General features: G+C 35.4%; 1 protein-coding gene across 1 annotated transcript in view; it reads left to right on the forward strand.

Annotated features, from left to right (window-relative positions):
* The window catches only part of KCNQ5 (potassium voltage-gated channel subfamily Q member 5), a 433,357-nt gene that overhangs the window by 219,569 nt on the left and 196,562 nt on the right, over positions 1-17,226 (forward strand). The gene's annotated exons all lie outside the window — the stretch shown is intronic.

The raw sequence follows: 17,226 nt of genomic DNA on the forward strand, positions 1-17,226 counted from the left end.
TTGTCTGAGGCAATACTATTAGAAGCAAAGTCACATATTTTTGGGTCGATCTTCCTGAGAATGTTGCGGCGTCTCTCGAGAGACATGGCAGAGTTGGTATTGCCAATGAAGGAGTCTTTGGACCCATTCTCTAACCACAAAAGGATCCAATGGAGCATTTTCAGCAACTCCCATCTCGGATAGCTCGAACAGTTTAGTTAGGGGACCTACAGTGTTGAGAAGCTTATCCTGACAGATTTTCCAGGATCTGTCAACACCCTTTTTTAATTTGTACCCTGGGGCACCAATAAATTTTAGGACTTTGGGGTCCAGCTCGGGGGTGAGGGCGGCATTTTTTGGGAGAAGGGGGCGAGGGCATTCTGCCCTCATTTTATTTCTGGTTTGCGAAGCTGAAAATCATTAAATTTGGCAACATCACTTGAAGGGCACCATTCCGATGAACGGGGATTGTGTAACTCATCTGGGTTAAATCTTGGGTTACCCAGACAATCAAAAAATTAATCTTCCTCGTTAAAAAAAAATAAAAAAAAAATTGTCATCTTTTTATGATTTTTGGCAGCTGGAGAATAATTACAGTCGTCTGAATTATCAAATGAATCAGAATTAATGTCAGTGTAGTCATCTTCATCTGAAGAATTTGAATTAGAGGAAGGGATTTTTTCAATATTTTTTTAAATTGGATTTTGATTTTGACATTAATACAGAATTCCCCATTTGAGGACCCTTGGGGTGCAGGGTTCGTTTAACAGCAGTTTTGCTTCCTTTGCTGTGAGGAAAAGTGTCAGAAAGTAACTGACGTGATTTGACAATTAATTTTTTGCTTGCTTGTACAGCAATTGAGGGATTCTTTCTTTTTAGAGATTTTTTAGAATCCTTGATACCCATTAAATTGGTCATTTCATTAAATAACTTACTCATAGAAGAGTCAATCATAACTTGCACAGAGTTTGCAGTTAAGGGGTTGCTCCCTTCAGTGGCTTCAGACATATTTGAAATATATATAAAAACTTTTTGTCAAAAATGAAAAAAAAAAAAAATTGTAAATTTAAATCTCCAGCTAATAAATTAATTAATATAATATAATAAAATATAAATTAATAATGTAAATAAACAATTTTTTTGTTGCCAACAGAAAATAAAGCAGAAACTTTTTACCTCAGGGAAAATTCTTAGCAGTAAAAATCAATTTATAATTAAACTGAAGTGGCAACAGCAGCCAGAAAAAGGCAAACATTTTTTAAATAAATAGGCAAAAGCAACAACCGGAATAAGACAATGTTGCCATTTGGCCACCAGAGCTGAACTGAGGCGTCTCTCCCACACGTCAAGAGAGAGAGCGGGAAGAGAGCCTCAGGACAGCCCCTAAAATGGCGGCGCCAATGTGCGCAGTAGGAGAAGAGCCTGAAATTGATGCTCAAGCTAGGGGACTCAGTAAAACGGTGGTTTAAACCGCAACTTGGCTAGGGGAAAAAGAAGAACTGACAAAAAACGTAAGAAACAAAAAATGAAAAATATTTTAAAAATGTAGAATAGGAAAAAAATGACAAAGAGGCACTAAAATAGAGTAAAATGACAAGGCAATATGGAAAAAAACAAGTGAAATAAATATATATATGACAAAAGCAATGAAAATCTTTATTCAACAATACAAATACAGTAGTTGTTAGAATACTTATCTCTTGATGAGCAGCAAAAGAAAGAGGAGGATTGACAGTATAGTGGTCTGTTTATAGTCATCTCCCTTCTCTGATTGGCTGTTTTTTCTTGTTAGTTATAAGCAGCTCTCATGTTTGCTTCTTATTGTATTTCAGTATATGTTATTGTTTACTTTTAAAGGCTGCATATGAGTAGTAAAGAAAGATATGCAAAATAGGAGTCTCTGGTCTTGTAATAAAATTCCTTAAATAGGTAGTTCACACACCGAATACCTAAGCCAAGGGAGCCACTAGATAAACATATAAATGCATGTGTATACTTATAGGACATGTAGGCTTCTCTTAAATACATTTATAGCCTGTCTCCCATTTATCTGTTTGTTAGTTGTCATCTGATATAAATACTTATGTTTATCAGGAGTTATATCTATGTCCTGCTTAAAGTCTTATCTATTGTTGCTAGTATATTCCTCAATCCTGAGCAATCCCCAAATTTAATGTGCCCCACTGCCTCGGCCGCAGACAATGAGGGAATTATTTAACATATCTATAGAGATGTGATCAGGGTTAAGGGTGCACCAGCCGGTACAGAGTGTGAAGAGGGTTAAGGGATGTAAAAATGCTTCATCTTCGCTATTCCTCAATTATTGCAGAATGATTGGTATGGAAGTTAGATACCACTGGAATTAGAATTGGAAAAACCCAGTATGAAGTGGGCAGAACTTATGCTTTGTATGTGCAATACTCCCAGGGAGTTTAGTAGCTGACAATATGTCATTTTTTATCGTAACAGAAATAACTAATTTGCTTCTTTAAACCAGTAATAAATTGTTAACAAACTGCCATCTAACATTTTATAATGTAATAAACAATAAGGTACACTTATATATAATTGCTAGCCAAGCAGTGTGTAATCAAAATCCAACAACAAGCACATATAATGTAACCATATTTGTAGCAAGGTCCTTATAGTTTTAGCCCACACCAGAGCATCCCAAGCATAACATGAGGCTCACCGGAGGTGTATTGTTTCAATAATTTTGTACGTTAATAAAGTTCCAGGGGGTCTGGTGGTCAAATGGGCTCAGGCAAGTGGCTGTATATGCGATCCCCTCTGTAGGATTTGTGTCTTCAGTATCGTTGCTACAGGTGCTTATGTAACATAATACCCCTTTAAGGGGCGGTTACCTAAATAGCCTATAAATTACGCTGGATACATCATACCAATGCTTGGTATTGTTGTATCCAGAATGTATTAGCCTCCTTTGAGCTGATCTTAATTGCTCTTACTGGACTCAAGATTCTTCCCCTGTGGAAACCGGAACCTCTACTTACCTCTCTCACTCTGTGGAAACCGGAGCCTCTGCTTGCCTCTCTCACTCTGCTGAAACGTTCCGCTCTGGCCTGCGACTGTGTGACGTCACTCCTACGAGCCGCACCTGCAGTGTCTCACAACGCTCCTGTCAGACGCCTCTGCAGCGTTTCTGCCTTCTGCTCTCTCTCCCTTCTAACGGACCGTGCCCTTTCAGACCGTGAGCTCTCTCTTCAAAATTCCTCTGTTTGTTATTATTGAACCGGTAAGCTGAGACTAATTTTTTCAGTCCTAATTTTTTACTCATAAATTCTTTAGCTGTTTATTCATTGCATTGAAGGTATTTATTGTTTTGGTAGTCATGCCTGACTAAATTGAGCTACCATTTGCTGCCAGGGTTTAATAGTTCTACAATTTCATGACAACTGACTTATACATTAAACTCATAACAAATATATGTATAACTCAAAGCCATGAGTTATTACCTATATTTAAAAATGAAACACTCACTGAAGTTTTTATTTGGAAATCATACTTTTTACCTTATAGAAAATCTAATCATGGTGTCACTAACAAACTGTCACACACCTGTTACAGAATACCAAGCCTAACTTATCCAGCTGACTTAACCACGATGATGAATCCAGGCGACATAAACGCTCACTTCCATGAATTATCCAACAAAATTGACCTTTTAAGTCAGGGACTTAGAGAACTCCAGGTAGAAAACCTGACACTTAGGAATATTATTAAAGAAGGGTTAAGTGCAGCCAAAACCCCTGACTCCCCAATTCCAGCTCCTGAAAAAATTTCTGGGGATAGGAAATCTTTTAGGCAGTTTCATAACGCCTGCAAATTATTTCTTACACTTAAGCCTAAAACATTCCCTAATGACCGTATAAAAGTATTAACTGTCATATCTTTCCTAAGAGGTGAGCCCAGACAATGGGCAGATTTATTCTTAGAAAACAATGACCCTATTCTCAATTCAATTGATGAATTTTTCAAGGCTATGTCAGATTTGTATGAGGACCCCAACAGGCAACTCACAGCAGATTTTAAGCTGCGAAGCTTAAAGCAACATAAGAGACCTGTTGAGGAATACATCTCTGAATTTAAGATTTGGCAAAGGGATTCCCAGTGGAATCAGGTTTCCCTGAAAAATCAATTTAGAATAGGTTTATCTGAAAATATTAAAGATGAACTTGCCAGATTAGATATCCCAGAGACACTTGACTCACTTATGTCTTTAACTATAAAAATAGACAGAAGAATTAGAGAAAGGAAACAGGAAAGATACTCCCCAGACTCATATCCAAAGGTTACCACCCCTAAAACTTATACACCTTCTCATAAGTGTCAGGATGAAGCCATGGAGATAGGGTTGATTAAAGGACCCCTATCCCCTGAAGAAAAGTTACGTAGAAAAGAACTGGGACTCTGCCTCTGTTGTGCTGCAATGGAGCATTCTGTTTCTGACTGTCCTTCATTAAAGATACAAAGATCAGGTAAGACATTTTTTACCTCAGATCACTTACTATCTTTAACAGCACAAAATCCTGCATACTTCACTATTGCTATTTCTTTACAGTGGGGACAAAACCGACACTCTCTTAAAGCCGTATTGGATTCGGGAGCCTATGCCAGTTATATAGATATAAGTGTTGTAAAAGAAAATAAAATGCCCATTATTGCAAAGAAAAAACCTGTCTCAGTACATTTAATTGATGGAAGGCAGTTAGAGTCAGGACCCATCACACATCAAACAATTCCCTTATTAGTCACTAATCACGACATACACCAAGAATTCATTTCTTTTGATGTTATACCTTCACCTATTTTTCCTGTGGTACTAGGTTTACATTGGTTGAACAAACATCAGCCCCTTGTGCATTGGTCAGAAAAAAAAACTTGAACTTAATTCTCAATATTGTACTACCACATGCTTCCCTATACAACCTTTACTATCTGTGTTGGAATCTAATATCCCCTCTGTTTACTCAGATTTAAAACAAGTCTTTGACAAACAAGAGGCAGAAACTTTGCCACCCCATCGGGAGTATGATTGCCCCATAGACTTAATCCCTGGGTCAAAAGTTCCATACGGACACATATTCCCACTTTCCAAGCCCGAGCTTGATACCTTAAAGGAATACATTAATGAAAATCTTAGGAAGGGATTTATTAGACCTTCCACGTCCCCTGCCGGGGCAGGCATATTTTTTGTAACCAATAAAGATAAAACCATACACCCAATCGTTGACTATCGTGAATTGAATAAGATAACAAGAAAAGATCATTATCCCCTCCCACTCATCCCTGAATTAATTGAAAGATTACATGGCTCATCTATTTACACTAAGCTTAATCTAAGAGGAGCTTACAATTTAATAAGAATACGTTCCGGGGATGAGTGGTTGACTGCTTACCTTACTAGGTATGGGTTATATGAATATACCGTGATGCCCTTTGGATTGTGCAATGCACCCGCCACATTCTAGAGGTTCATCAACGATGTATTCCGTGATCTCCTTGATACATTTCTAGTTATCTACTTGGATGACATCCTTATATTTTCAAACAATGAAAATGATCATATAAAACATGTCAGGATAGTCCTTTCAAGACTGTTAGCTCATCACCTGTATGTTAAACCTGAAAAGTGTACTTTCCATTCCCCTGAGATTACTTTCCTTGGATACCACATATCATCCAAGGGGATATATATGGAAAAAACAAAGATCCAAACCATTCTCGATTGGCCTATACCAAAAACCAGAAAACATGTACAAAAGTTTTTGGGATTTTCTAATTTTTATAGAAAATTTATTAAAAACTTTTCCACAATAGTCAAACCCATAACTAACTTGACAAAAGTTAATGTTCCTTTTAAGTGGACCAATGACGCAAATCACTCCTTCAATATTTTGAAAAATTATTTCACTACTGCACCTATTCTAGCATATCCTGATCCACAAGTACAGTACATACTGGAGGTTGATGCCTCATTCTATGCTATAGGTGCTGTATTGTCTCAAAAGAATCCCAAAACAAATTTAATACACCCTATAGCTTATTATTCAAGAGTTTTAACATCCTCAGAAATAAACTACCATATAGGTGAAAATGAGCTTTTGGCTGTTAAAAGCTCTCTTGAAACATGGAGACACCTTTTAGAGGGTACAACAGAGCCTATAATTATCTTCACTGATCATTGCAACTTAGAGTATCTAAAAACATCTTGCACCCTAACATCTAGACAAGTGAGGTGGAGTTTATTTTTCTCAAGATTTAATTATATCATAACTTATAGATCTGCCTTAAAAAATACTAAGGCCGACATACTTTCCAGGCTTCCTTCTCCTCCTCCTAAGAATCAGACATATGAACCCCTTGTTCCCATAGATAACATAGTTGGGACTTTAGCTATATCAACCACTGAATTAAAAGAGAAACAACTTACAGATGATACTAAAGTACAGTATAATTTAAAACAAGGAGAGAATGGGTTATACTACCATGACATGAAACTCTATGTTCCCCCTTCCTTAAGAGAACAGATTCTCTCCTCTTGTCATGAATCACCTCTCTCTGGCCACCCTGGTATGAACAAAACCTACAACTTAGTTACAAGATCCTACTGGTGGCCACACATTAACACAGAGATAAAAAATTACGTTAACTCATGTTCAGTTTGTACAACCTGTAAAACTGATAGGGATAAACCTACAGGATTCCTTCTCCCCCTACCAGTCCAAGATAGACCCTGGAGGGACATTGCTATAGATTACATTGTTGATCTACCTGTATCTGAAAAGAACAATACAATAATTGTTATTGTTGATCTCTTCTCTAAAATGGCACACTTTGTGCCATATCATAAGTTACCAACCGCCCTACAAACTGTAAATCTTCTGATAAAGCATGTCATTTGCCTACACAGCATTCCTAACACTATAACATCTGACAGAGGTTCATAATTTACCTCCAAGGTCTGAAAACAATTATGCCTATCGCTCAACATTGATCAGCGGCTTTCTACTGCATTCCATCCCCAATCCAATGGACAAACTGAGCGCACAAACCATTGGTTAGAGGAATATATAAGATGTTACACCAACCAACAACAAAACAACTGGACAAATCTACTTCCCCTAGCGGAATTCGCACATAATAATACCTACCATTCAACAATAAAAACTACTCCTTTTTTCGCTAATTATGGTTACCATCCGAGCTTTTATCTACACCCCGAAGTCATCACTGACTGCCCAGTTATTGATGACCTTACCAATACTATGCTTGAGACATTCTCTCTACTTTCTGAAAATATCAAACTTGCTCAACAGAGGCAAAAGAAATATTATGACCTCGAACTCCTCCTTCTTATGCTCTTGGTGATCTTGTTTGGCTCTCAACAAGAAACGTATTTCTGTGCCTAGCAAGAAATTTCACAGACTTTTTATTGGTCCGTTCCCCATCATTAAATTGGTGAATGAGAATGCTGTTACTCTCCAATTACCCTCCTCTCTCAAAGTACATCCCACGTTTCATGTGTCATTGATCAAACCCTATAGGGCACTTCGAAACTCTGTGGATCCCTCTGTTCCTGTGTTACCTATAGCTCCGGACGTGGAATATGAGGTTGGAGCCATTCTTGACTCCAGGAAAGTCTCTGGTCGTCTTCAGTACCTGGTACACTGGAAGGGGTACCCTTCTGAGGAGGATTCCTGAGAACCTTCAGTTAATCTCTCTGCTCCTAGGTTGGTCTCCCTTTTTCATAGGAGATTCCCGGATCGGCCCAGACCTTGAACCCCGGAGTGGTTCCTTTTAGGGGGGGTCCTGTAACATAATACCCCTTTAAGGGGCGGTTACCTAAATAGCGTATAAATTACGCTGGATACATCATTCCAATGCTTGGTATTGTTGTATCCAGCCTGTATTAGCCTCCTTTGAGCTGATCTTAATTGCTCTTACTGGACTCAAGATTCTTCCCCTCTGGAAACCAGAACCTCTACTTACCTCTCTCACTCTGTGGAAACCGGAGCCTCTGCTTGCCTCTCTCTGCTGAAACGTTCCGCTCTGGCCTGCGACCGGGTGACATCACTCCTATGAGCCGCACCTGCAGTGTCTCACAACGCTCATGTCAGCCGCCTCTGCAGCGTCTCTGCCTTCTGCTCTCTCTCCCTTCTAACGGACTTATTTTTTCAGTCCTAATTTTTTACTCATAAATTCTTTAGCTGTTTATTCATTGCAATGAAGGTATTTATTGTTTTGGTAGTCATGTCTGACTAAATTGAGCTACCATTCGCTACCAGGGTTTAATAGTTCTACAATTTCATGACAACTGACTTATACATTAAACTCATAACAAATATATGTATAACTCAAAGCCATGAGTTATTACCTATATTTAAAAATGAAACACTCACTGAAGTTTTTATTTGTAAATCATACTTTTTACCTTATAGAAAATCTAATCATGAATTATGTTAACAAAAGACTTGATGTTAATGGTGTTACTAACAAACTCTCACACACCTGTTACAGCTTATGAGCTTGATCAAGGGATGCTCTTCCTCCAGTAAGTTTTTTCTGCGTGGCGTATGGTGCTCTCGGGTTTGAGGGAAGCTGCCAGCGTGTCGCTGCATGGGGGCCAACACTTTCCTGTTGCTGATCCTGTGTCCAAGTTCTTCAGCTCTCCGCTCTCCACACGGAGGGAAGTGTGATACCCTCTACATGATTGTCAGGGCCTCTGCTTTTTTGCATAGGTAATTTGATGGTGTCTTGAGTAGTAGCTATCTCAGAGATTGCAGATGTCTCCTCTGTGCATGTCTGAGTATAGCATAGTTGCCCAGAGCCTGACAGTCTTACTTGAGGCAGCACTACATCCAAATGCTTCACAAGGCTCTGGAAGTGTTTGGTTATTAGTGACTGAACACTAGCCTCCCAGGCCTCAACATATTCTGCCATGATGGGACTGCTTTCTCTGACTGAACAGGTAATCTTTGCCCCAGTAGGACAGATGGAGTGTTCAGTATTGAGTATCGTGTTGTAGCACAGTTTTAAAGCTAGTAGAATACTCTACTCATTACCCCAGTTATCTGGGGGGGGGGGTTTGCGGCAGCGACAAACTGTCGGATGTTAACTGGAAACAACAGCTGCATGGCCTAACTGAATAACATAGGCTGGAATCAGCTTGAACCATGTTGTCTTAAGTGCAAATAGGCAAAAAAGAGAGTCTCTGGCATCTGATATCCCAATTTAAGAGATCTAATTGTAATGCTGAATGTAAAGCCTCTCCTATATTACAAAAGCCCCATTGTACTTGAAATGTAATGACTCATTACCAGCTGAATAGTCTGGATTACCTGTAACATGAATAAAAGGAGAAATCAAACTGGATTGGAGCAGTGTAGATGTCTATATTAAAGTCTGCATGCCATAAGCACATTCCTGCACACAAGTGTACATTTCTTTAAGAAGTATATCCACAGACACATGTGGCAGAAAAGAAAACTAGATTTAGCAAATTATTTTAGCTAAATCAGTTTTTCAAACTGTGTCTTATAAGAATTAAATTTGTCAGAATCAGCAATAAACACCATAAAAATAGAAAAAAAAATCTCACCTTCTAATATTACTACTTACATTTATCGATGTGATTCCCTTTAGGTTTTGTCTAAAATTACATTTTTCTTTCTTTCTTTTACACTAACAAAGACTAAGTGGTGAGATCCTTTTTAATTACAAGTGGACACAAAAAATACTAACTGCCAAACTGTAACTGTGAGGAAATTGCGGGCATGAGAGGGTTAATAGTTTGGAATAACGCTACAGTCTGCAGAACTTGTTCTGTTCCTTGTAAATCTTGATAAACGTCAATTTGGCATGTGCCAACTATTCTCAGCTAAACATAACCAGGATAGCCCTTCTGGCCACATGATCTAAAAAGGGAAGTTTAGGAGTCTGATTAGTTTATCGTATACTTTATCAGACCAGTTAGTTTTGTACCAGCAAATATTTATACAAAGATTTTGCATGCCAGCGAGTGTGGACATTTAAATTCATGACATGTTTCTGCTATTTTGGTTAAAGGTTGACATAAAATTGAAGTGACCACAAACTATGAATAATCACAAAACAAACAATATTCACACTTTGTTTATTATGTTATTGTGGTCAAAGGATTGGGCATTTTAGGTTGTTTAGCCCTTGCAAAGCTAAGGATAAGTAATCATGCAGACTGCTTCTGATCCACACAATTACCAATCCATAAATCTGAACAATTAACACTTTATAATAAACAAGGGATTGTACTCCTAATATTGGTCTTGAGCACCCACAAAAAAAATCTTGTTAATCCTAGGGTTTTTGAACCCTATGTTAAAATGATTGAAAACATTTTTATAGCTAGGAAACAAAGCTTTTTTCGTTTGATTAACTTACCATTATTTTTTAAATTATTCAAAATTCAGATTGCCCCTCTTCCATCCCTTTTGGATCAAGAGTTCTTTACTACCCAGTCCATTTGCTAGCCATCAATTTATATATTTATAATTATATTATATAAACAAAAAACAACAAATATACATTATATAAACCATTCAATTCTGTTCTTTATTTTTCATTGGCACTGTAAATTCAGCATGTGACATATTTATTTATAAAGGAACATACCCAGTAAACACAAGTACTTAACAATCCATTATGTTAACTCTTTATACATTGGAGATTATTCCAACATTGAAATGGAAATAGGAATACTTGGCTTAAAGTTAATCTCAATAAATATACACAAACAATAGAGTGTTCAAAAGTTAATAAGCAAAGGTCATGGGGTTAATAACCAATGGAGGCTAGCAGCCAGTTGAATTGTATACTTAATAAAAAAAAAATAAGACACACAGTTTGTCCAGGAACTCAGTATCCTGTTCAAAAGGACCACAAACCAATCACTTAAAAGAAGGATACATTGGCATTTTTCTACATGTTGACCTTTCTTCAGTGCAGTGCAGGCCATTGATATTTGTTAAGAAACTGTCCTGGAGCTAAAATATATAGGAGTCAGCAGCATATCGTACAATGTAGTGCTATTTGACATAATAATGCAACATTTTTACATTAATACATTTGGAAATAATAAGTATATACTTATTTTTTAACTTCTGCATATGTGAAATGGCATAATCACTAGGGGCATAACTGGATCTCACTGGGCCCCAGGGCAAAGGCTGTAGAGAGGCTCCCATTTCAACAGAAGCTTAGTTGGCAGCCACACAGGAGAAAGGGGAGCTTCTTCTGTTGATTGATAGTCAGACTTCCCTTTTGGTTAGTTTGTGTCAGAAGATATTCAATTGTGCAGCCTGTGAAGTCGCGTTCACATTGCGCTTAACTTGTAATACCAGCACATATTTGAATGCGCTGGTGGTACTGAGTGGAACACAAATATCTTGCTCGCGAAAGCTCAATTTTGAAATCCACTCATAGTCTAGGCCTATGTCTTTTATTGTTCTCTTACACATACCTGACTTCAGGTCTATCCTGAGTTCACTTTTCAATATTGTCATTTAATAAGCTTACAGGTCCAATAGAGACCCAATGTGTAATGCATGGAAGGCCTAGCTGTAAGGTAAAATAAAAAATTAAAATAGAGGTTTCAGTCATATAGGTCTAGCCCTGATTTTGTTATTAATATATTTTGTAGGCTTTTCCTTATTCTTCCTTTGACTGTACATGTATATGTATACTTAGCTCTCTAATGAATATATGCCTGTATTTGTATACTTAGCTCTCTAATGAATAGGTGCCTGTATGTTTTATGACATAGCAAATGTTACTTGTGTTTGCTACTTTTAAATCTTAATAAAAGATGATTTAATGGCTTTATAGAATTCCGCCAGGGAAAAATAAGTACTGGTGAGCATTCCTAAAGAATTGCACCAGCCCAGAGCTTTATAGAATTAAGGAAGAAATGTGTAAATAATAAGACAGAAATGATAATTGGGTTGTGCTTTCAATTAACAGTAACAGTTATTTCATATACAAAATTATACCTAAAGGTGCAATTTCTCATACATTTTAAACTCTGCAACTAGTATAACAAGTCATTGAAAACACATTAAGGAGAAACCAATTGTATAGTACAATGTCCCCTTAGAACAAATGAGGAGACATGAATTATTTCATAAAAGTTCTAGAATAGCTTTATAGCTGAGATTTTTCTCAATGGCAGCAAGTAAGATTTTGGCGTTTAGCTTAAACACTGTTCATGGTACATTAATTGAAGCGGAAATTACTAATCTTGAAATTTTCACTTGTATATACCTATTATTTAAGTTGATTTTATTTATGCTATTTTTGTGTCATGGGAATATAAAAAAATCAGATATGTTGCATCAACTCCAATAATCTTGGAGTTTTAAGCAAAACAAAGTGGTAACCACTGTTCTAAATGAATACAATTGAATATCTCTAAATTATTTCAGATACTAAACAGTACTGCCCCTCAATGGGACAAGTATCTTCATCAGAATGAAATTTCAGGTCAAACTGAATCTATCTCTCATCTAGCATATTACAAAATTCTCAAAAAAAAAGATCTTTATTCTATTTGAGCTCTTTATCACAACTTATATAATTACTATGCAAACAAATAATAAAATAATAAGTTAATAATTACTATCATTATCAATTTACTATCTATGGTCATATTTTAATTTTTCACAAAAGGTATCATAGTTAGCAATGAATAAACTACTCTTTTGTATTTGTATAATTTTTAGATGCTGAGTATTGCAAGAGGAACATGAAAGTATATATGTTTAGATATTAAATCACAACTTAATTAACTGGTGCAAGTCAGACATTTTGATATTAAATTCTATATTTTTATTAACTGATTTTAGTATACACACCAAGAAATCAATGTATTTAGGTTTGAATATTTTATTTTTGCACTAAATGTAGGCAAAAAGCAAATTTGCATTGAGCAACATGATTAATATTTGAACACAAATATTATTATTAGGCCAATTACTCTGCAATTTTTTTCTAATAATTTAGGAGAATAATATTCTAATATTTTTAAAAGAATTCCAGAGGTAGTTTGAAATATTATTATTTTTTTTAATTTATGGAATATTCCTAAAAATATTTCATTTAGTTTACCATAAAACAACCAAAAGTTTTAAGAGAAAAAAAAACAATATCAAATTGGTCTCAAGAAAAGATTACCTATAAATTATACAACTGTGAATAGCCTCAAATCAGGTAATCTCATTATACAGCTTCAAAAAGATCATGCAAAGGATATGACACAGGTGAAATAATACAGTATATTGAGATTGTATGGTTTATCTTCCTTTTGCTTCAATGTTTAATTTATTTATCAGTACTATTTTATTTCATGCTTGGCTAAAGATCCCTCTGGAATTTAAAATATCATTTATTTTTTAAAAATAAAATAATATTTTTGCCTAGGTTCTACAGTGAAGAAATCTTTAATCCATCTTATCTATATATTATATTTTACTCTGTCACAGGTTCACACAGTACATTTTTAGATGCCCTGGATATTTGTGAAATTGGTTGCAGTCTCATTACCAGTTGATTAACTTTATGTTATAACATGAAAATGTTTCTAAACAAATGTATCTGTAACATTATCTTTTTACTCAATTCCATTTACTTCTAGCACCAGAAAATTGCCTCTTTTCCATTCTTAGTTAAAAAAAAAAACTAACATGTTTTTCTTGCATATGTTTCTCTGCTTTATTGGACGATTTACTAATATTATATATGTTTGAGCATCCAATATTTATTAATTTTTAATATACCTCTAGTGCAAAAAAAATATTATTTTGGTAAAGCTTTTTATTTAAAAAAATAAATATATATAGATATATTTAAAGAAAACGGAAAGAGGTGTGACCCAGGCGCTGTGAAGTGAATGCTCAAAACCTAAACTATGCTGCCAAAATCCACTTGTTGTGTTATCTGAGTCCCCTCAAATCCAGAAACACAATAAAGGGTAAATTGATAGAAATACAAGAGATTTGTGGATTGGTGCAAAAACTAGTGTAAAAAGAAAATTCACTAATAGTGATAATATTAATATACAAACATAAATATGAGTATATATACTATAAAGTGGACCTAATAGGTGACCCAAATTATTAGTAATAACACAATGTTATTTTACACATACATAGATGATGTATCAATCAATAACCCTTTAAAAAAAAGATATATATATATATATGTGTGTGTGTGTGTGTTTAAATCCTTCAAAATGATTAATTACATAGTCAAATCTGAATTACAAGCACCCCCATTCTGTTCCAGTGATTAGATCATATACCTATATGCCTTCTTCTGATTGGCTCTCTAGCTGTATCTTCATTCACAGTGCCATAAAAAACAACTTTAATGATGTATTTAACCATTTTGCTGGGGTGAAAAAAATTAAGGCATTTTTACAATATTCAAATGCTCCAACTAGATAGTGCATTTTATTTTTACATTAGAATGTCCATTTTATGTGTTTCAGCAAGAAACATGAGCCTTGTATACTAATTATAATATTAAACATAGTTATTGCAGTATGTATTCTGCTATTTATTTCCTAGTTTAGACTTTAAGGGACATTAAACCCAGATTTTTTCTTTCATGATTCAGATAGAGAATACCATTTTAAACAACTTTCTAATGTACTTCTATTATCTAAATTGCTCCATTCTCTTGATATTCTTTCCTGAAAAGCATATCTAGATAGGCTCAGTAGCTTCTGATTGGTGGCTGCCCATAGATGCCTTGTGTGATTGGCTCAGCCATGTGCATTGCTATTTCTTTATCAAAGGATATCTAAAGAATGAAAAAAATTAGATAATCAAAGTAAATTGGCATGTTGTTTAAAATTTAATTATCTGTCTGAATCATGAGATACTTTTTTGGCTTAAATATTCCTTTAATCAATAGAAACACTATGGGCAAAATGTATTACGCCCCGAAAAAATGTGCCTAGAAAGTCGCAATTATTTCAGCAAAAGTTTGCAATACGTGAAGTAAAAAATATCAACAGTATTTATCAAAATTCAAGAGATATTTTTCGGCAAGCGAATGGCTGATCTAGTTTGCTTGCGAAAATATAATTTTCACTTTATTTATCAATCTTAATTTTAGTCACCGGTACATGGTTTTATTGTTTTTATCCTATTATAACAGAATAAAGTAATCATGTGATTGTTTGTAAGAATGTTATTTATTATATATTATTAAAGTTTTCTTCTTTGATGTTCTTTCATTGAAGAAGGTTGGCCATTTATTGTACCTTATCTTTGTTCTTTTAAGTACACTTATTTCAATTGCACTTTAAATTATTTTACTTTTTTATAAATCTGTATATACCTTTTTGTTATTTAATTAATTATTATTCTTCAGGTTCTGTGCCTTGTTGTTTGCGATTTCTAACCTTAAATACAGCCATTACAGCAGGAAAAAATTTTTTTTTTTCCATTTTCCGTCCATACAAACAACAATATCTTTTTCTTTCACTACCTCACAACCTACAAATTGGCTAGATTAAAAACAGTGAATATTACATGCGCTACTTTTCATAAATATATGAGACATGCGAATATACTGTATATACAGGCATTTTAAAATGCCAATAGAGATTAATACAAGAATTAGGCATTTCCTGACAATTTATTTGCATATATTAAAGACTTGCGAATGATCATGAGTCAATTTGTTCGCACATTTGAAAAAAAAATTGCGACTTTATTGGTGCATAACCTTTCATAAATATAATGATATAATTTGTGGCCGTTTTGGATGACAACGTAAGAATTTTCTTATTCTCACTTTGATAACAAAGTGGACAATAATCTTTATTGTTATGCTGCACAAGCTTGGTTTGCTTAAGTCATAGCCTTTTTTAATGTGTGTCTATGTATTTCTATGAGCTTTCTTTTGTTTAGTATCCTGCACTCACCATTTTTGTTATTTTGCCATGCCAAGATCAAGAAGTGTCATTAATATAGATCAATGACTATATATATCCCCAAAAATCTGTATAAAACATAATATAAAAAAAACTGTACATACAGAGTTGCTACACAATTGGGATTATTGTGTTAAAAAAATATAACAGTTGTCATATGTCATAATCTGTATGATAATTATTGAATTGTTAGTGAAGGTGCGACCCTTTTATGTTAACGGCTAAAGCCAAATCAGTCTGTGCAACAACGTTTTCTACAACGTTTTCTGCCCTTTGCCTATGCTACCTAAAATGGTATAAAGGTTTATTCATCCTTTGGTTAGTCTTCTGCTAATACAGCTGGGAAAAGATGATGATACCCACTGTACTTTCTGAAGTTTATTGGAATGTACTCCAACTCCAAATGATGGCATCTGGTTTGTAATTCAGTGCACTAGTTTAGCATCACTTTTTTAATAGATTTAAATTTATACATAAGGCTTTCTAGAGATTGGAGCCCATTTATCAAGCTCCAAATGGAGCTTGTGGGCCCATGTTTCTGGCGAGTCTTCAGACTCGCCAGAAACAGCAGTTATGAAGCAGCGGTCTAAAGACCGCTGCTCCATAACCCTGTCCGCCTGCTCTGAGCAGGCGGACAGGAATCGCTGGAAATCAACCCGATCGAGTACGATCGGGTTGATTGACACCCCCCTGCTGGCGGCTGATTGGCCGCGAGTCTGCAGGGGGCGGCGTTGCACCAGCAGCTCTTGTGAGCTGCTGGTGCAATGCTGAATACGGAGAGCGTATTTCTCTCCGCATTCAGCGATGTCTTGCGGACCTGATCCGCACTGTCGGATCAGGTCCGCAACACATTTAATAAATAGGCCCCATAGTCTCTACACTTATACATAATATAGTAGATTATGCTTGTCTACTGATCCATCAATCACATCTTTGTTGCTAATACTTCTATATAACCATAAATTCGTTTTGCTTCCTTTTTCTGTTGCTTTGCTACACTGTTTGTTTTACTTTTAACTTACCTAAAATAATAACCCCCAATGAATTGCCATTAAAACTACATTCATCCAAGAGGTTAACATACTGCTAAACTTCAAACTAAACATTTAGTCTATTCATGTGTATTTTTATTATTATTATTATTTATTACTATTATTATTATTTGATTTACTCTTCTGGGGATGCTAACCATGTTACAGATTTTTATGTCAACTATGTAAAAGCATATTGTTTACTGATGCCCACTAATAATT

The sequence above is a fragment of the Bombina bombina genome, chromosome 4 (assembly GCF_027579735.1).
Source record: "Bombina bombina isolate aBomBom1 chromosome 4, aBomBom1.pri, whole genome shotgun sequence".
NCBI classification, from domain to species: domain Eukaryota; kingdom Metazoa; phylum Chordata; class Amphibia; order Anura; family Bombinatoridae; genus Bombina; species Bombina bombina.